Consider the following 21543-nt stretch of genomic DNA (forward strand, 5'->3'; position numbering starts at 1 on the left):
TAACCAGATCACATCCAAGGCTAAACAGGATCCTAACGATCTCCCATTAGCTAAACTTCCTGGCAGAACACTTCCAAAGAAAGAAGAGGTCAAAACCTGCCATCAGTAAAAGGAAAATTTCAAAGCAGCAGGAAACCAGCTAAATTGTTACTTTTCCTACTCCACACCTGTAGCTTGTAAGGACCCACTCCCCCATGGAAAAGCTGCCAAACATAGACCCTGAGAAAGGCATTAAATAACCATAAAAGAAATATAAAAGTTTAGGAACAGAGGAACAGCTGCTGTGTAATATCTCCTGACTGGATACAGCACAAATATGGGAAAAAAAGAGATTTTAAATGCTCAGTCTGTACAGCAGCAAGAACTCACTCACCCTGTTTCATTGACTCTGCTCCAAAGGGGCACAGACCACCTACTTCCAAATTGGACACACCCATCCCAAACTGGATGGGGGATTTCACCCACTGAGCCACGGCAGATTAGGAGGCTTTCAGAACAATTATGTGGGATGAAAAGAAGAGAGGGGAACCCTCAGCCTTGAATGAGCACGTGGAACAGCAATGTCTAGACAGTGCTGACACCTTTGTCTTCGGGAAGAGGGATTAGGGAAGCAATCTGGCTGTGCTGTCCCTTGTTTGATATGAAACCAGAAGACACTTTGGGCTAAAGGCCTGGCCTTGTTCCAAAAACCACTTTATTATGAAGGAGCTGAAGAAAAAGAGGTCTGTAAGAGCGAGAGTGAGGTTTCTGCCTGGCAGTCACAGCAATTAAACGAGCTGCCTTGATGAGGGGGAAAAAACCATCCGAGTAAAACCCAAAGCCTCCAAAGAGCAGGAGAAAGTAATTCAAAGAGTAGGTCAAGCCTCCCGAGGGGATTACCTTTCCAGTTTGAGACTTAATGCTGGAGACATGCTTGGAAAAGCTGACCAGTGAGATCCTGCTGATCCCACGGATGACCCCGTAACGTCTGGATGCTCCAGCACAAGTCAAGTGTTAAAAGGGGATGTGGAAAACCGAGTGAGTTAGCATCAAAACTGGCAGAACTAGAAGGTTCCTTCTCTTCCTTCCACCCTCCCTTTCTCCCTTTCTCCCTTTTCTCCTCTCTATGAGATTGCTGGGTTAAAATGTGTCTCACCAAATCCCAGATCATATAAGAAACTTGAAAGATCCACTTCAAAGAGCTACTTTGGCAAACAAAGCATTTAAGTCAATTTAATGCTTCTCATACTGGAAAGAACCACTTCCTTCAATGGGAAAGGAAAACAAATAATGGAGAGACAAAGCTGGGAACATTTGTGGGAGCTGGGAATAACCAAGCTCAGGCTGTGGCTGTGAAGAGACGGGGAGCTCACACTTCCCTGGCTGTTCAGTGCTTCCAACAAGATGGACTTCTCTCCAAGGACGTGCTGACTGAGAGTGAAAAACTAAACAGAAGCTCAAAAGCTTTCACTCTTACCCAAAAATCCATCTGCCAAACCCAGCAGACGCTGGAAACTCACTGCCCCAAGGACTTGGCTGTGTTCAGGGAAGGCAGGAGGGAATACAGCTCTTAAATATCTCCATGTCTCTGAAGATATTTGTCATTTCAGAGCTGTGCTGCTGTTAGGAACCAATTTTTACTAAAAATGCGTTTTAAAGGCAGTTCCCATCTCCCTGAATATCCAGAGGATATTTCCAGTCCAATACTCCGAAGTCCTACGGTACCACCGTCATCTTTCCAGGCATGCAGGAAGAAGGAAGGGAGAAGGAACCTTCTAGTCCTGCCAGGAAATTAAGGCAGAGCTGGAGGATCCAACTGTTGGCTCCTTAAGGACAAGTTGGGATGAAAACCCAATGCAACCCTCTTTTAATGGAGCAGTTAACGTGATAATATCTAAGAGAGACAGAAACTTTATACAGACAGAGGGAAATCTTAATTCTCAAACAGACCAGAGGCAATTACCAAAATTATAGCAATGGAATTGTTTTTTTGCAGTCAAGCATAATTATGGAAAGTCTATTGGAAAGAAAGCTTAGGCTATGATTTGCATTTCAATTAATTTTCAAACTTTTTTGTGGAGAATTGATGGCCAGAATTGGGAAGTACAGGAACTACCATACACTGAAACACACTCATCAATGTTATAATATAGGATTTTCAAGGACACAACACAGACAGTGTGCCAAGATTTAGGGGTTTTTGGTTTTTTTCCTATTAGCCTGTAGAAAATGGATAAAGTTGCAGAGGAAAAGATAAAACCACCAGTGCTACCACCTGGATCTGCTGGGTGGTACAACAGTACAAGAGGCAATGGGAAGAAACTGGAATGAAGGAAGTTCCACCTGAATGAGAGGAAGAACTTTGCTGTGAGGTGAGCAAGCACTGGAACAGGCTGTCCAGAGGGGATGTGGAGTCTCCTTCCCTGGGGATAGTCAAAACCCACAGTGCCAAGGATTGTGGACATAATCCTGGGTTTCCTGCTTTTGGGGATCCTGCTTGAGCAGTGAGGTTGGGCGAGATGCCCTTTGTGTCCCTTCCAACCCCAGCCATTCTGGGATTCTGGGATTCACATGCAGCTGAAGCACTGCACAATGGGCAAATCCAAGGCTCCTGAGAACATTTTCCTTCCTGAGGTTTACTACTGGTGCCCAGGGCTCACAGCAAATCCTCGGGACATCATTCCTGCCAAACTGACAACCCCAAGTTATCACTTCCACATGTTAAAAAGGAACATTTCTGTACTAAAATATCTGCGAAGTTCTGCCCAATTGCTTTACAATTTTATTGATTATAATTGGCTCTTGCTCCCTCAGCCCAAGAATTCCACACAAAATTCCAATTATACAATCCAGCATGAGACAGCCAGAGATACAGACCCTCTAACAAGCTTAGGCAAAAATCAAAGGGCTAAATCAAAAACTGGCTCACACCAAGTCTATTCTTTGTGCAGTCAACCAAGACTAATTAATGCTTTTAAATGGCAGTTTACCCCTTTTGGCGCCATAAATCAGAGCAGGCAGCTTTTCTGAATTAACAAAAGAATCTGTGAAAGGTGTAGCTCATTAAGCACACTCCCAAATTCAAATGCACTTAATCAGAACCAGGTACATTGAGCAGGACTGTACTCCAGGAGCAGAGTAATCTGCAGGTTGTACACAGGGCACATTCATTCATCAACACAAACAAGGCTGGCACACCGGGGAGAGGGGCTGAATTATACATCTGAGAGAAAGGCAAGTGCTTCCAGCACGGCTTTTGTGAGGCCAGGAATGTGCAGCACACTGCGGGAGGGCACTGTGGAAAGGTGGAGGGAACAGGGAGGATGTTTCCCATAAGCTCACCTCAGCCACAGAGTCCTTGAACAGAGCACGCTGCTGCTGCTGAGCTGTTGGAGCAGTTCCAGACAAGGCACCAAGCTGAGCAGAGGGATGGAGCAGCTCTGCTGCGAGGAATGGCTGAGAGAGCTGGGATTGTTCAGCCTGGAAAAGGAAAACTTTGGGGTGACCTCACTGTGAGGTCACTTCCAGGACCTGCAGGGAACCTACAGGAAAGATGGAGAGAGACTCCTTACAAGGGCCTGCAGTGACAGGACAAGGGGGAATGAAGGCCACTCTCAATCTGACAGCGAGGTTTAGACCAGCTCTTAGGAAGAAATCCTTCCCTGGGAGGGTGGGCAGGCCCTGGCACAGGGTGCCCAGAGCAGCTGTGGCTGTCCCTGGATCCCTGGAAGTGTCCAAGGCCAGGTTGGAGCAGCCTGGGATGGTGGAAGGTGTCCCTGCCTTTGTGGGGGTGGCACTGGATGGCTTTAAGGTCCATTCCAACCCAAACCACTTGGGGATTCTATGATGTACCTAAATACACTGTAATATATCACATAGGGAAAGTTCTTCCTTGTAAAAGGTGATGAATTTATAAAAAATAATGACCCACATTTCATCCTATGTGACACTCTTGCTAATACCTTTCTGAGTGAGATGCACACCTCTAAAAAAATCCTCTTTTAAAATGCTTTTGCCACAGTTTCTTCCCAATATCCCATCTAACCCTGCCCTCTGGCAGTGGAAGCCATTCCTTGTCTCCTGTCCCTCCATCCCCTGTCCCCAGTCCCTCTCCAGCTCTCCTGGAGCCCCTCCAGGCCCTGCAGGGGCTCTGAGCTCTCCCTGGAGCCTTCTCCTCTCCAGGTGAGCACCCCCAGCTCTCCCAGCCTGGCTCCAGAGCAGAGGGGCTCCAGCCCTGCAGCAGGTCCATGCCCTCCTTTGGACCCTCTCCAGCAGCTCCAGGTCCTTGTGCTGCTGTTGGGGGCCCCAGAGCTGGATGCAGCACATAACTTGGCTTGACAGAAATCATTTTCCATATCACATATTCTCTGAAAGGAATTCTATTCTCCAAAACAGTGCTGGCAGTGCAGGAAAATTTCAGATCTGTGAACAAAGGATTTGCTCCTGCACTAAAAAAAAATCACTAAATGATGTTCCCAACAGCATCAAAGTGTTCAAGAGCTGCTGGCAAAAAGCTCCGCTCCAGCTCTGGATTCAGTGCATTCCCAGGCCAGGGAAGATCCCACCAAACTGGCAGAAATGCTCAGGAGACTTAAAAGTCCAGAAATTTTCCACATGAGTTCAGAAACATTGAGGAGCAGAAGTATAAAGTCCAGGCCCAGTTCCAAATTCCACTCACACACACTGGATAAAAAACAGCCTAATGTAAAAGCACATTTAAAAATATTTACATCAAACCAAACCATTACAGAGATAAGAGAGGTATTTATAGAAACACATGGATTTTACACGCACACACACTCACTCACCCCCCATATTTAACTATTTAATTGCTGGAATTTCAATTAGGATGTGGGGGAGTGGGGTGTTTCCCAAGCAGGAAACAACCTAAGTAAGCTAAGCCATGGAACACTCACACATTCAAGTTTAACTCAATTCCCTCCACCTTTTGATTTCTGAATAAACACTGAGTCTTACAGTGAGGGTTTCAACTCATGGTAAAGGCACCCAAAAGTAAATATCTCAAGTGGCTGCTGGAGATCCCCAGCAGGGCAGCCTCAGCCTGGAGAGCAACCCCGATCTGCTGGGTCAGCCAAGTCGCCACAGGCTCCATCAATTCCACTCCTGAGCTTAAAATTTCTTAATCTGGAGCTGGACTGGACCACGAGCCCTTGGAGCAGGAGATTCCATATGCAAAGCCAACACTGCACATATTCCCACCTGAAACACAATCTTCTCTGGACCTCCCATCAGTTCCAGTCCTACTTTGTGTCCCTCCTCCCACCTCACCACCCATCAAACCCACCCTTGGCTTTGCCTCTCCCTTTCCACAGCCCTGGATTTCTGCTTCTCAGACCCCCAAAAAGCTGCACACCCCAAACAGGGGAAACCATGCAGAAAAAAAAGGGATAGGAGCAGAATCAAAGCCCCATTTTTTTTAAATTTATCCTTTTTTCTAGCATGAAGAGGGAGAAAAGGGGAAGCAGGAGATGGACAGGGGATCACTGTTGTTGCCTCAAGGCTGGCACAGGCAGGGAAAAGCTTTTCTGAACTCCTTGGCATTTTCTGTCCCATCCCACCTAAGCTGGGGTAGCAGGAGAGGAAGAAATACCCGGATTTTGTCTGTTCCCAAAGAGGAGGCATTGATTTAGGGCAGCTTTTCCCAAAGCAGGGCTGGAGCGCTGAATTACTGTGAGGATAAGGGTCAGAGTGCGCCCAAAGGTTTGATCCCAATGCAGTGCAGCGGACCCAAGAGCAGCTGACATTTAAAGTTCATGTTATTAAGTGAGCAGCAAAACATATAAAATGGAAAAAAACATCGAGTCAGCCCTGGTTTTTCCATATTCCTGCACCAGAATGGCTGGATGGGGTCAGACAGACACTTCAGCCACCCCTGTGTCTTCTCTATCCAGCAGGGAAGTGTGAATCCCTAAGGGAAAATGGAAGGGCAGCCACACAGGGAGGTTTTCCCAACATACTTTCCAGAGGGATTTCCTGAGGGGCTATGTTCCTGTCTCACAGCTCCTGTAGATCATGTTCTCCCACTGTTAAAACATATTAAATTCTCTCACATCTATATAGGTATATATATTTTTATATGTATATGTACATGCTCAAAGGGCTTGACCTGCTCAGGTCTCACCATGCTGGGCACTATAAACCAAAATAAGGAGTTAAGGTAGAAACTGCTCCAGCCAAATTACACTGCAAAGTTTATATTTGAAAACAGTGTTTCCAGCTTTGCTCTCCCAAGAAATAGAAACTATTAGAAAACAATTTGCCTGTCTCCAGGCAAATGACAGAAGTTTATATCAGGAATCGTGTCTGTGCCAACCCGGGGATTCTGACCCAGCTAATGAACACAAGTCTCCTTTTTAATATAAAACAAAAATGTATTATTTACTAAGAAGATATTCAGACTAATAAACACTAAAAAAAGAACCCCTCTCACAATTCTTTATAGGAGCAGCACAGAAGTACTGTGTGTTTTACTCAGGCTGCTGAAGACCTATGTTTATTAACTTTCTAAATCAACACAATAAAATACACCAGGCACAGAGTGTTGCTGGAGCTTCAGCTTATGCATTTCTTGACCCAGAAATCACTTCTCATTTTAAAATGTAAAGTGCTTCTGTAGCCAAGTTCATTTAATAGAAAGAAGAGTCTAAACCATATCAAACAACAGCAACAGCTGCAATCTCCAGGGCATCCAAGGCTTTCCTGTCTGGAGGCAGCAGGGAAAAGGTTTGGGGAGGAGCAGCTAAAGCCAAGTGCTACAAGTGAAGGGCACAAAGACAGGAGGAATTGGTACCTCTTGGATACGAGCTTCCTTGGGATGGAGATAATCAGGAGAGGAGTGTGCCTGGGCAGGGAGTCTTCACAGCATTCCAGAGCTCTGCAGCAGCGAAGACAGAGAGAGAGAGAGAGAGAGAGAGAGAGAGAGAAACACCCGTGAGGCTCTGTGGAAAATCTGCCGGGAGAAAACACAGCTCTTCCCAGCCCCGAGTGCTCTGAACCTCCACTGGAGCAGAAGGAGGAATGGGACATGTAAGAAATGCAGGCAAAAAAAGGAGGAGCGCAGGAGACGAAGGATAAGAGGAGAGGGAAGGGATACCAGAGCTGGCAATAAGACCAAGGCCTTCCCAGCTTTCCAGAGGGAGAAAACAAAGTCAAAGCTTTCATTTAAATACTTGTTTACCAGCTATTTGTCAGGATTTGGGACTAAACAGGTTTTAGCCAGAGTTTTACATGTTACTCCTACATCCTCCCTTCCCAGCTGACACAAAAGCTCAGAGAACTGAAAATGAAATCCCTCAAAATGAAGTGCAGCACCCAAAAAAAGATCTCAAGGCACTCCACATGCTTTATGCATTATAGGGAGGAACAGAAACCCTACTGTTCCCAAAGCAGGAGCAGCTCCTCGGAACAGTTGTTTATTTTAATCAACCCAGTACCAAAAGGTTTACATTAAATATTTTTTCATGGTTTCTAACCACTGATCCTGTATTAGTTTACATTCACTCAAAAAACACTCTGGGGGAGAAAGCAGGAGGCAGAAAACATTGAATCCAGTAAAACAACCAAGGTTTTCTTTAGGAGTGCTGGTACATCCCACCTTTCCCTGTAGAATTACATCACCAGACCCTTCAAGCCAGCTAATGAAACAGCACGAATTTGTAAATTAACAGAAAACAGTAAATTCTTCAATTTTACTGAATCTTTCTTTTTCCTGCCTCCTGCAGGAAGCCACCACCTGTCATCAGAGATGGCATCCTTGGAATGAAGTCAAAACCCACGCTGCTGATGCTCCAAGATCCCACTGGTGCTACCAGGAGCATGAGCACACTCAGGGAGCGGGTCAGGAACATCTCCACCTGTTGCTTCCACAGGTGCTTGGCTTCTGTATTTCTATATTATAAGAAGAATATTCATTGCTTGGAATTTAATTCTGGTTTCAGGCTTTTTGACTTGTTTTTGTGGCCCTTCAATTCAAAGACAGGACCCTAAAATATCTTCAAGAGAGGAAAGCATAAGTGAATTTCAGCAGAGACAAAGACTTGACAAATCTCATCCCATCAAGCTCTGCAGTGGCAAATTAGTCTTTCTCTGAGCACATTCTGTACTCAAAGTAGCCTCAGTGCTTCAGGAGGTACCAAATATAACACAGCCCCATTTTAACTTCCTTCCAGGAATACACACACTCATTTATCAAGAAGACGTGGGCTGCAGCTCCACTTCCAACAGCTTCGGTAACATTTTGTAAAATTAAACAAATTACTCCTTTTGTGGCAAGAAAGAAGCTGAAAATAAGTGTTCAGGCAAATGGGGGAGAAAACCACCTCCCTCACATCTTCCTGCCCCCTTGGATTTCAGCAAAGCAAGCCTTGCCTGCTGCAGCAGGCTCAGCATCAAGCACGGGATCACAACCGCTCCTTCTGCTGCTCTCGCACCTCAATCCCCACACCTTTGTCATTATTGTTTCATTGTGGAGCTGCTCTGATAGCTCCGTTTGCTCCAAGTCCCCATTGTGGAATATTTTCACATCCTTATGTTTGGATAACCAAGGAAGCCCACAAGGCTCTTGCTTCCAAAGGCTAAAGGTGTGTGTCCGATGGCGCTGAACGTCCGGAGCGTTCCCACAGCCTTTAACGCTGAGGGGTTCTCCAAACATTCCCCCTTTTGTTTGGCTCTGGCTGCCACAGAGAGAGAGAAGAACAGACCCCACCTCTCATTAACCTTGGCCTGGATCTTTCTTTAGCTGCAACAGCATCGATACCTGCTTGCATTGTGCTGCCACTCAGCTGATTAACCCTTCTTGGATTTTTATTTTTGGCTCCTTTTCTGGTTTTTTTCATGACCAGAAGTCAAGATTATTCAGTGCAGAGTGAGTGGATGCTGCTGCTGCAGAGAGAAGCTGTGATTAAGCTGCAGAGAAGGAGGCTATTCAGCTGCCAGCATACATCCCTGCCCTCTGCCACCACTCAAAAACCGGCAGGGAACAGACAGGATTGACCAAATTTGGATGTATTTGCAGGAAAACAATCAGTCCCAATCAGTGTCTTTGAGTGCAAGTGCAAAGACACTCATTAAAGAATGAGAAAAAACAAATGAACTTGTGAGAAGGCATTAATTTAGAAAATCTAGGGAAATAGCACAACATTGAGAAGTCCTGTTGGCACAACCTTGTTCATCAGAAGTGTGACCTGCGATTAAGTCAGGGAAAACTTCAAGAATACAGAAAAAACCCGTCCTGCCTGCTTGTGGACCAGCCTGTGCCAGGCCTCACCGCTCTCACAGCCAAGAATTCCTTCCCAATATCCCATCTAACCCTGCCCTCTGGCAGTGGGAAACCATTCCCTGTGTCCTGTCGCTACAAGCTCGTGTAAAAAGTCCCCCTCCATCCTTCTTATCAAATTAAACAAAGACACCAAGGCAGGTTCCTGCAGCCCAGAATTCCTCCTTCCCTTCCCACTTTCTTCTTGCTATGAAAGAGATTAAATCCCTTAATATTTCCCAAGATTACTGCAGCTACTAAGTAGGGAAGCTCATTCCCTAATATCTTCATCAGCTCCATGTGTTATTTCAAGCAGAAAAACAAGATTTTTAATTCTGTCCTCCCTCCTATGACCCAAATTTAGTTTTCTTCTTTTGTTTTAGTAGCTACCCTTCAATGATGATCTTAGTACAATTATTCTTCTATATTTCTCTTTGAATCCATTGTTTTCATTCCTCTTTGCACAAAATTGGACTCCAGTGGTAGGAGCTGGGTAGACGGATTATAAAATAGATTGAGTTAATTAGGATTACCTGCTTTGGTAGATTGCAGAGGGTTCTAATAAAATAGTGGTAGCATAAAAATACGCTCCACAACTGCTTATCAAATGAAGATAAAAACATTCAGCAAATGTCTGATATTCTACAGGGTTAAATCCTATTCCACAATGTTTTGGGTTTAGCCCTCTGAGTAACAAAACCCCACAAAAGGGAAAGGGAAAAGTTCCCCCAAAGTCAAAGTTCACTTTCTCTACTGCCTGTTTTCAACAATTTCCCCAAACTTCTTCTAGAATTGACTCTGGAATAATTACTTGCACTTGTGCAAGTTATATATTATAAGGCACCTTGGGGTTTTTAAGTCACAAACGACTTTGTAATGAAAATAAAACAATTCCATTATCTAAGATTATTGTTAATTGAAGGAAACATTAACTGTACTACTGACAACAGTCAACCTCGAGAAAGTTGCATTAAAAATTATATGCAGCCATTGTCTTAGAAATAAAAATAAACCTTTCAGTCTAGAGAGCAGCCTCAGTGAGACTCTTTCTTCTATTTAAAAAAAAATAATAAAATCGAAGCAAAACACTCTAACACAACCCTTTCCCTGCATTACAAAAGAGGGATTAATGAGAATCTATTTGGACACTGGGAAAAGCCCTGGTAGGTTCATTGTGAAGGTTAATTCAGACTTTTACTCATACAGGGAATGGAATTAAAGGAACAGAATTTAAAAGCAATAGTGAAGGGTGTGGTGTTGAACTACGAGCAAGGCGACCACAGAGAGGATACCAGAGACATTTCTCATGGAGCCTAATGCACTTAGGACCTATATTCTGGAAGAATAGGGCAAAATGTTAATGAATATATTCAGATTATCCAGAATGGATCCAAATTCCATTCTGCTCAGGGCACATTAAAAAAAAAAATTAAAGATCCACCTGGAGCAACTGGAAGCGAAAACATCTGTGCAAATACCTAGCAGGAAATAAAGGCATGAATACCTCACAGGAAATCAAGGCATGGAAAGAAATAATTTTGGAAGGCAGAGAACATTGCAGGAAACCACACAGTCGTTCCTGGCTGGAAGCGCCTTCCCATCTTTCCTCTCCTGGAAAACCAGCAGTTGCATTTGTGCCACCAGGACCGGCCCAGAGCTGTACTGAGACCTGGATTAGGGAAGGGATCCAGGTTAAAAATAACCTGGGTTTGCTGTTCCCTGATCTGGCTCACCAGATGGCCCTGGGAGAGCTGGACCGGCAGGGCCCAGGGAGCCCAGCACTGGGAACAGGCGGCACAGCAGGAGGGGAGCTCCCAGGGACAGCTTCACCCTGGAGTTAGGAAATACAGGACACAGCCAGGAGAACTGGCATGGAGCAGGGAGGGCAGCACCAGCAGGAATTCACCCCTGCATCCCCCAAACACTGATGATGCTCAGGGCTCCCAGGGCTGCTTCCAGCTCCTGAGCTTCCCTCCTGCTGAATTCCCAACTCTGGCACACCTCTTGGCCAACTGGTGGAAGAAATGGAATTGTTGGGAATCACCAGCAGTGGCTTTGGCCAGCCTGGAGGGCAAGGAGTTTGTAAGGAGGAGGGTGAAAAGGGCCACGTGCTTCAGCAGCACTTTGCACACATCCACCACGGGAAAACATCCATCCAGGAAAACTCCATGAACAACACACAATGACTCAACATCTTCACGTGTGCAGTGAGCTTCTAGAATCAGATGGTTCTTGAAACTCCAGAGTACTGAATATCCCAAGATCCTCCTTTGCTTTTTACATGCGGGATCCAAGTGAAAACTCAAGAGGAAAATGAGGAAATCACTAAACTGGCAAAGTTGGGCATCATCCTTTCTCCAGGAACATCCTGTTGGCTCGGCCCCCAAGAAAGACAAGTGACACACGTCAGGATTCTGAAGGTCACCCCTGACCACACCTGCCTTTGACATCACTTCTGCTGTATCCTTAGAATAACTTTCCCACTTGGAGGATGCCAGCAGAAGGCCAGAAGGGCAGAGCGAGCTCAGGGAAAGCGGCAAATCCCATCCGCATTTTTACTTACTCACAGCTACTGATTAAAAAAAAAAAAAAAGGAGCCTAATCCCCTGGAAAACTGGAGGGGTTGCTTTTGGAGCCAAAGAGCAGGAAAAGGACAACTGCTACTGAAATATCAGCACTGAGCTCCCTGCTCCTGTCGAGCCCTGGATTTCAGGTGCCGAGCTGGGAGTCGCTGCAGCAGCAGGATGGGTGGGTTCAAGGCATTTCAGTCAGACACTAATCTGAACTCCAACCAGCAGATAAGAGAGACTTAAGAAGAGTGAGAACTGGTTTGCTTTTATATTTAGCTCTATTTAAAAGAGACTCATTTCTCTAAGGCCAGCCTTTCAAACATGCCAGTTTGCCAAGAAATACCGCTCTGCACCACATCTGCCAAAGTTTGTAATCCAGAAAAACACACACTGGAGATAAATGCCCTCATTCTTGATTTTCACTTCATTCTGTTTAGAAAACAAAGGGCAGTAAATTCTAGTCTGGTTCAATAATCTACTTCAATTTACATGAGCCATCTTCTGAGAAGGGTTTTCCTTCAATCTCCAAACTCAGAATAATTGGAATATCAGAATCATTCAGCACAATGCATTGCTGAGTAGCAGAATTTGGGGAGACAGATCCTTCTGCCAATACAGCACAGAAAATAAGCACTGAGAGGCCCTTCCAGTACCTAAAGGGTCTCCCTGGAGCCTTCTCCTCCCCAGGTGAGCACCCCCAGCTCTCCCAGCCTGGCTCCAGAGCAGAGGGGCTCCAGTTCTGAGGCCTCGTCTGGGCTCTCCCCAGCAGCTCCAGGTCCTTGTGCTGCTGGCCCAGGGCTGGGGCAGCTCTGCAGGTGGGCTCTCACCTGACACAGGGACAGAGGGGAAGAGTCCCCTCTCTCAACCTGAATTCCAGGTTAAGAAGAGCCCTTGATCCCTTCAGGATGTTTTTCCACTGCAGCCACACAAGGCAGCATTGAAATCTTTTCTCCACCGTCCTCAATGGAAACATGACAACAAAATCAATTTGGAGATTGTTGTATTGACAGAGACACTTCCTGCTGGAGTTATTTCCATCTGAAAAACCAGCTGAGCCACACTGATGAAAACATTGTTTAAACTGTGATTCTGCAAGGAAACCTTTCAGCTCTAGAAAATTCGCCCACTGCAGTTGTCATCTATGTCTTGGGAAAAGGAGTTCTGGTTGAAAAAGGGCTTCACAAAACTGATTGGTCTTTTTTCATTTATCCATACAGTTTCTCAAAGCAACAGTTGACTATTTATCAGGTGTTTTGCCTTCCATTATATCCAAAGCACACACATTGTGCCATACCTGAGCAGCATCCCTGTGCTGAACCACACTTCATTAAGTAATTAATTGAGCGACTCAGACAGATTAGGTAGCAATAAAAATTATTTTAAGGTAACTGCCTTTCCATAGAGGAGTTCCCAAAGTTCCCCACAATCTTTCAAGGCCTTTAATTACTTTCAATAACAAACTCACTTAAGAGCTTAAAAGCAATTAAAAATGAGTTAAGTCAACATTTCTTTCACTTGGGTTTATTAAGCACTTGTTTGAAGCAGTCCCAATCTCTCCTTCCTTTACAAGTCATTGGCAATTTCTGTCACTGTAGACTTAATTTTTGTCCACTTAATTCCCTGTGCCACACAGGGACAGGTATTACAGTGCTGGTGGAAAACTCCCCAAAATTTAGAGTAATATTCCCCAATTTTTAAAGAGATCATGGAGGGGAGCCCCCCAACACTCAGCTACTTTACCTTCCTGAACACTGGAGATGGATTATAAAAATTCCTGATAATACTAGAGCAAAATAACGAGCTTTCCTCCAGCTTTTGCAAAGGACTTTAATCATTTCCTGTTCCAGTCCCAGCACAGACCTTGCCTAAGGCACATTAATCCTCACCCCACACATTCAGTTCCTGCAGTCGGGTCAGGTCACCAAGCAGGCCAGAAATGGTCCCTTATTAATTATTTAGTCACTGCAGAGTGTGGATTTCCTCATTTCCGGCATGGCCGTTTCCCAAGTTTCTGGTGTGTCGTGGTGCTCCTGAACTTTCCCACTGGCTCCAACAAATCCACCTTCTCATTCCCAACACTTTTCTCTGCCAGCATCTCCCTGATGCTGTCCTCCTCCATCCTACCCATGACCTACATATTCCACATGCTATTTTATTTCCCAGTTCTGACTCCAATTTCAAAACTGCTTTTCCTTGCACAAAACCCCCGGACTCAGCTCCAAACAATTCCTAGAAGTGTATCTTTTTCCATTCTCCTTCATACAACAGACAGTGTTTCAACTCTCACATTATTCAACAAGGGGGAATGGCTTCCCACTGCCCGAGGGCAGGGAGAGATGGGATATTGGGAAGGAATTGTTCCCTGTAGGGTGGGGAGGCCCTGGCACAGGGTGCCCAGAGCAGCTGTGGCTGCCCCTGCATCCCTGGCAGTGTCCAAGGCCAGGCTGGGCAGGGCTTGGAGAACCCTGGGACAGTGGAAGGTGTCCCTGCCATGGCAGGGGCTGGAACTGGATGAGCTTTAAGGTCCTTTCCAACCCAAAACATTCCATGATTCCATGAACTTCTCATTGTATTACCTTCTTCCACGTAAAATGCAGCTTCCCTGAGAAAAGGCCATGACAGATTTAGTGCAGAATGCACATCAAAATTAAATAACACGTGACAGATCCTCTTTTGCCTCCCCACTGGCTACAGTGAGAAATATTCCAAAGCAAAGGGTAGCACCTGAGCTTGTCTTCAAGTGTCCTTGCTGTACCCTGCCTCTGAGAACCATGGAATCCTTCAGGCTGGAAAAGACAGCCAAGAGAGACAAGTGTCAACCTGGAAAAGCTAGAAAAGCCACAATCAAGCTCCAGACCCTGAGAAGCCCCAATTCCTCTTCCAACAGCCCTGAAAATGTGCCAGACGAACCACAAGAGAGAATGGCAGCAGTGCCCCTCTTGCAGAGATAAGAAATCAACCATATTATAGAGACCACAGTCTAATCTCACAAAGATATTTAGGAGCTAAACTCCCGCTGAACCAACAAAGTTAAATTCCCAAATTCCTCTGCAGACCTGGGCACCAGAGAGGTGCAGTTCTTTCAGCTGGCTATTTCACATGTAATGTTTGCTGCGTGTTCTGGAGAACATGCAAATGTACCAAAACCTCTAAACACGCCACAGTCACCAAACCTTTGCTCCTACAGTTCCTCTGCTGCCGCTGTTTCCATGGGAATTCCAGTCCAGGCTGTTTTGGTTGGGGTGACAGGTTCAGCCATTTTATGCTTTCAGCAATCAGAACACAGCTCCATTTTATTTCATGCACTGCAGTCAGAGTTTTGCCCTTAGTTTGGCAGCTTTTTATACCATGCAATAACAATTAACTCCCTTTGGCATAATTTATATGAATCATTGATTTCATACAGATAGCAAGGAAAAAAGAAAAGACCTATTAAGTCATCTAAATGACCCAAGCAGCACCGCTGGATTGTTCTCAGCAGCACATTTGCTGTGCTTGTTTGAAATGTGCTTGCACAGCACAAGTACAGAAACTGTCTGCAGAGCAGACATGTTTCACTAACAGATGCTCTAAGTCAACTTAGCTTGGAAATCTTCGATTTATAACTAAATGTTGTACTGCACTTTCACTCCTCCAAACAGGCTTTAATGTTACTTGAGGGGGTGAGAAGGGGATATTTGTATTTCAGTAGAAAATACTTCCCTGACAATTTGCAAGCTGGATCTAAGGCTTGCATGTCCAAAGTAGGACCTGGGATATCCTGGGACCATCTCTTGAGAGGATGTGGATGCTCTGGAAGAAGATGTCCAGTTCTAGGCATATAAATAATACGACATGCAATGTATTTTCAGGATTTTTTGTTTGTTTTTGTTTGGTTTTTTGTTTGGTTTGGTTTTTGTTTTTTATCTTCAAAAGAAAATAAGGTGGGACTTCCCTGATGGAATTCCAAGAGCCAAACTCCTGGCAGATGTGTTTTCTTATCTACGTCTTTCTAATGGGGATTCCCATGTTTCCTCAGGCAATCGCTCAGGTTTGGGGTTGTTTTTCCTGTACCACCACAAGCTTTCCTTGCAATTCGTCCATGGGTTTACAGATGGTGCATGCTAACCCAGCTACCAAATCCTCGAGAGGTGGAGTTCAGAAGGGTTGGGCCCACTGTGAACCTGCAGGGAGGGTTCACACACATCCTTGGGGTGGGATTCGTGGTGGGACCCTTGGGGCTGTCCTGAGCATGGCCAGGATTTGGACACAACGATCCTTGTGGGTCCCTTCCAGCTTGGAATGTTCTGTGATTCCATGATTATATCCCATAATAACCAATCCTCTCGGAACATCAAACCACTGACCTTTACTCATCCATCTCACAGCACACCGCTCCTAGGGATGTGGAAAACCTTCCTAAATCCAAGGGAACAACATGCACCCTCACAGCTGCTCAGCTCCCTACTGGGAGCAATCAAGGAACTACCAGGAGTACTGCAGCAGGATGAGAGGTGTTTGTAATTAAGCACCTCTGCACAAATGCAAATTAAATGTGCCCCGTGCTTTATTTGAGTTTAGCAGAGCCTGACTCTGCTTTTGCTGGCACAGCTTGGAAAGCTGCGAACCCAAGGGGAGGGAGCAGAGGTTTGTGCAAGAAGTGCTAAAACAAAGCTAAGCAAAATCATTTCACAGGCCACTCCAAAAGCTCCCCTCCGTGTGCTTCCTTGACCCACTAAAAGCCTTCTGCAATAAACAGCCAAACACACAGATGTCCAGGGCCCTCCTGCAGAAACCATTTGCACTGTAAACAGGACATAAAGCAGGGGAGGGGGGGAGCAATGCTGTGAATGTGCAAGAATTACGAGTCCTAAATTTCACTTTGTACCTCACAATGCAGTCCCTGTTCTTCACAGACTCACTGTTCCTCCACAGAAAGATTTCTGAGTGGAGGTCTGTGATTTGGCAGGACCTTGAGAACCACCATGGGAAGAGAGACCAAAAACCAGAAAGGTGGCTAAAACTAAGCAGGAAATTAGAACAACAGCAAAGACCAAGGGAATTATCAGGAAAATCCTGTCAGGAACGATACCGAAGAAGGATCGCTGTCATGAGAACTAAGATGACTGCCAAGACAAGGAGTCATTGGGAATAAATCACCTCAAAGCAACATAATCAATGTCTGTCTCTTCTCACAACAGTGACAACGTGGTCCCTGTGCCACCATGGCAACCTACAAGGCTTTAGAACAAAACCTCTGGGACAATAAATCCCAGATAACACTGACTGTGTAGACCATATCCAGGAGAAACTGGACACAATGCCATCCTGCACTGGGATAGTGGGAAGAAAATATTAATGACCACCAAATTTTGACTGCAAGCCCAGAACAGCAAGAACAAAGAGCAACACAGAAGTCTCCATGAACATTCTCAGGAAGCAGTGATTCCTAAGAATCTCCATGTGCTCACCTCTGCATCAGATGTGCTTCCACTGGGAATCCACAATTCCCCAAGCGTGGACCAACACCTCAGCCCACTCCATGGGGCAGCTCCGACCCACTGCCCTCTCCAGCATCCTCAGATCATCACCACCCCCAGACTGACAGCATGTCACATCCTGTCACAGGTCATCAAATTGCTCTCACTGTACTGTTAACATGATTATCACCATGGGTCCTACTACAGGTTTGGGTTTTTTTCCCAAAGGAAAACAAGTTCTCTGCAGTCACTCTGAAGACACTGAGAGAAGCAAATTGTTGGTCCCTTGAGTATAAACCATTGTCCTTGTCACAATCATGACCACTGCTGTGTCAGAATGCGCAAGAATTAGCTCAAGAACGGTGTCTGTACTGTAAATTTTAACACTGAAAAAAGCCTCAGATCCTTAAAAACCTCCTTGCTCAGCTACAGTAAGGAAGAAGGCACAGAGAAAAAACTTGTATGAGCAATTGGAGAGATGTTCAGTGCTACAGATAATGCAGGAAAATTTATCCTCCCCCCTTTTACACGGCCCAAAAATGAGTAATTATGTGCCAGGAGATATCATCTACTCCACAAATCAAGTCACTGAAACTACAGACTAAAAATTGTTTTTAAGAAAGTCAATTTATTAGCGATTACTGTGCAGACAGACATATGAGTGCTCTTGTGTACTCGCTGCATTAACAACCTCTCAAAAGCCACAGGAAAAGGAAAATCAATACTGTGTATTTTTTCTCACATCAATTTATCTACTGCTGAAAAAAAAAATAACTCACTTCTGTGTATGCCACACATGACATATCCCAGGTTTCCTCTGAGCAAGGAAAATAAAACAAGCTTTTGCTGGTTTCAGCCAACCAAACCCTGCCTTGCTGGACTCAGATTTTGCTTTTGATAAAACCTGAAATAAGACTTGAACAAACTCAGAGCAGTCTCAGGCACCTTGGCACTGGTACACAGAGCCTTTTGTTACTGATCCTTTGGTGCTGGCGCAGGGCTGGAGCCCATTAGCAGTGAACGGTCCACTAAATATTTCATGATTTTGGATTTCAGACGTTTCCCAGGACAGGTTCTATCACTACAGATCGCACAAACGGGCATGACAGTTGCTAAATAAAGGATAGCATGCAGCGTAGCCTCTCCAAGGCACTCCCAGAGCCTCCACCCAGGAACCAATCTACGTATTTTTACATATATATATATATACATATATATGTCTCAAAAGTGTGTCTTTTTTTTTCTCCAATTACAAAACACAGATTTTCTCTGCATCAAGTCTTTCAGGCTGCTACTTTGACAGGAATCAAAATAAATCCCAGGATGGCATTCCCTGTTGAGCAGACTAATCTTGTTCCCTTCATTTTCTTTTTCCAGGTCACCAGTTAACTTCCCTGGGCCGAGAGCTCCCCACAGGCTCTGGGAGGGTGTCTTAAAGAGCTCTGCAGCCACAGCATTTACCCATCACTAAATCCTGAAATGTTTCTGCCACATCCCAAACGGGGCAAAGCCCTCTCCAAAACGAATGCTGCAGCTTTTATTCTCCGGGCTGGTACAATTCCCAAGCCTCGCTGCTTTCCCACCGGGAATGCACAGCCACAAAGCCTGCCCAGCAGAACGTGCCCTTCACCAGCCACAGCCCAGCCCTTGTTAGTGCAAACCCACCCAAATCCGTGGAGAGGAGTGGCTGGAGAGCAGCCTTGCAGCCGGGAACTGGGGGCGCTGCTCAGCTGGAGCCAGCAGGGAGTGCAAAGCACAGCCTGGGAAGCGGCAAAGGGCGGGGCAAGGCAGGACTGGCCCACTGGCCACTTCGGGCTGGACCTTTGGAAGTATTTCTTTACCAAGAGGAGGGTCAAGTGGTGCCAATGGCCTCCTGCAGAGGTGGCGAGTGCCTCAAGCCTGTCAGTGGCCCTTGGGCAATGCCCTTAGGGACACGCTGGGAATTAGGTCAGCCGGGAACCTGCGGGTCCGCCCCACACGAACCTGTTTGCTTCCAAAGCACCAGAAAAACCCCGAGGCTCGAGCTGAGGGCCTCACCTTTGCTGAGGGTGACACCGAGGCGCTGATCCTCCTCCCAGAGACACTTCCATGCCCACTTGGCTCTCTTGGCTCTCCCAGGCAGGATAATCCTGCCCCGAGCCGGGCTCCCTGAGGCAAAGCCGCTTTGTGGGCGGCGAGGAGCCGCTCACGCCTCAGACAGGCTTCCCGCCCGCCTTCACCCTCACGGCCGCCTTAAGCTCATCCGAGCTCCAAATAACACGGCCAGAAACGGTCCCTGAGCCGCAGGGATCCGCAAATGGTCATGGCAGCACAAGGAGAGGCAGGAACAGAGCAGGAGAAGACATCCCCTGGTGGGAGCCTGCCCCGTGACACGAGGTAGGCCGCTCTGTGAGACGTGGAGCTACTGCAGCCTGGTTTTGCTGTGAGTTTTATCCTCTGCCCTCACGTCAGAGCTCACACACCAGCAAGGACCCGCTTCTCCACCTGTCCTGCTCCCATGCTCGGCATGACACCCTCTCCCTCCCCTGCCCTGCAGTGGCCGGAAAGAAATCACCACTGAGCTCCAAAGTCAAACGTCCCCATCCAGAAAACAGCAAAAACTGGGGCAAAATTGGTTTTTAACCAAAATTTGGCTGAAGCTGACCCCTGCGTTCACAACCTGTGGGGAAGCAGCCGAGGGGCAGACATCGCTGCTGGATAAGCCTCCTTTCTTTAGGAAGCTACAAATGGAACCAGCCATCACCATCATCTCTGTTTAGGCCCAATATTCCAAACAATCCCTCTATTTGTAGTTCTCTTTTTTCCCCCCTCCTGAAGCTATCTCTGGCAGAAGAATGAAACAGCTGCCAATGAGAGCAGGAATTGAGTTAAAAGCTGAAGAAATGCAGCGCTGGTAGCAGAGGTGACGCACCAGCTGGATGCATTCCAGGTCACTGCAGCCTGGCAGGCTCTCCAACAGGACATCCCAGCGGATCTCGGCAGCACAGTTGGATTTTTCCCCCACGTATGCAAAAGCCATAACTCCTATGGAGCCAATCATTTCACTCTGGAAGCCCTGCAATTCATTTTTTAAATGGTTTGCCAATCAGGTTATTATGTTCAAGCTACGGGAGGAAAAAACCCCACGGAAAGACTTTTCATGGGGAAAGCATTCCACTTGGGATTTTACTTGTCTTCCTGTGCCAAATTGGCAGGAGAGCTGTATAATTATAGTGCTTTTACAAACAAAATTAATGTACAGCAAGTCTGTACATGGCCACCCTCCCATCCATGGATTTTATGGAGAACAGAGCAAAAGGATGCCAGTTTTATTTCACAGTGAAACCACTCTCCCAAAACAGGAGTATTTTTAAGTAAAATCCCTGTGTTTCGCCACAGACTGTAGTCCCCTCTCCCACTTTAACAGGCAGACAAACTTCACAATGCAGGAGCCACAGAGAACAGGGATAGCACCCCTCAGATCTGTGTTCCCACACAGGGACCAGGATGCAGGATGCACAGGAGTGGCATCAACACAAGATGTGGCCACAGAGACACAGAAGGGCTATTACGGATGTTATTAAGGATAAAACCTTTTCTTATACATCTGACCAGGAGACTCTATTTTATAGACTAAAGTATAACCAAATACATGTATGAAAACCCAATTCTCAAAAAAAGCCACCTTATTATATATTAAAGGTTTATTTCCCTTTATTGTAGCGGCACATCAGTTCCACAACCAGCTTCCAAGAATCCTCTGCTGCTGTCACAAATGTTCATCCTGTGGATCCTAATTTCTCTTTGTTTTCCCTGTCACATTCAATATCTCTCCTGTTCATGAATTATAGACTTGCCTGATTTCCCTAACGTCACCCAGGAGTCTACAGCAATTCAGGAACCCGGCAGACGCTGGGGAGGTCCAAGTCCTCCTTTAGGATGAGAACAGACTAAGACACATAATTCCTCCCTGACTGAGCTTGCCACATTCCTTTCCCTTATTTTCCCTCCAAAATTCCACTCCTAGCAATTTACTCTTGAGGTGCTGAATAGGTGAAGATGACACACGTGTGTGATCCCAGACCTGCTGGCACAGGATCCATAGGATACCCCACAGTGCACGCTCCAATACCATGCCAAACCATCTTATTCCATCAAACCACTGCTCCTGAAAGCTGAGCAGAGCAGGGGACACTCCTGAAGGACAGGGCCATCCAGAGGGACCTACACAAGCCTGAGAAGCAGGAGATTCAAAGGAATCATGAGGTGCTCATGATTCAAG

General features: G+C 46.0%; 1 protein-coding gene across 3 annotated transcripts in view; it reads right to left on the bottom strand.

Moving 5' to 3' along the window:
* Window positions 1–21543, bottom strand: part of FAM168A (family with sequence similarity 168 member A) — a 129400-nt gene that overhangs the window by 83875 nt on the left and 23982 nt on the right. Inside the window, exon 2 of one of the 3 annotated variants that reach the window (XM_063419279.1) lies at window positions 6791–6874. The exons of 1 other annotated variant lie outside the window; for it this stretch is intronic. The gene's annotated coding sequence lies outside the window, so the exon portion shown is untranslated. Of the gene's footprint in view, window positions 1–6790; window positions 6875–19319; window positions 19433–21543 lie in introns of those variants that run through there. One more of the 3 variants, XM_063419280.1, reaches the window with a different exon arrangement.

The sequence above is a fragment of the Prinia subflava genome, chromosome 25 (assembly GCF_021018805.1).
Source record: "Prinia subflava isolate CZ2003 ecotype Zambia chromosome 25, Cam_Psub_1.2, whole genome shotgun sequence".
Lineage (NCBI taxonomy): Eukaryota > Metazoa > Chordata > Aves > Passeriformes > Cisticolidae > Prinia > Prinia subflava.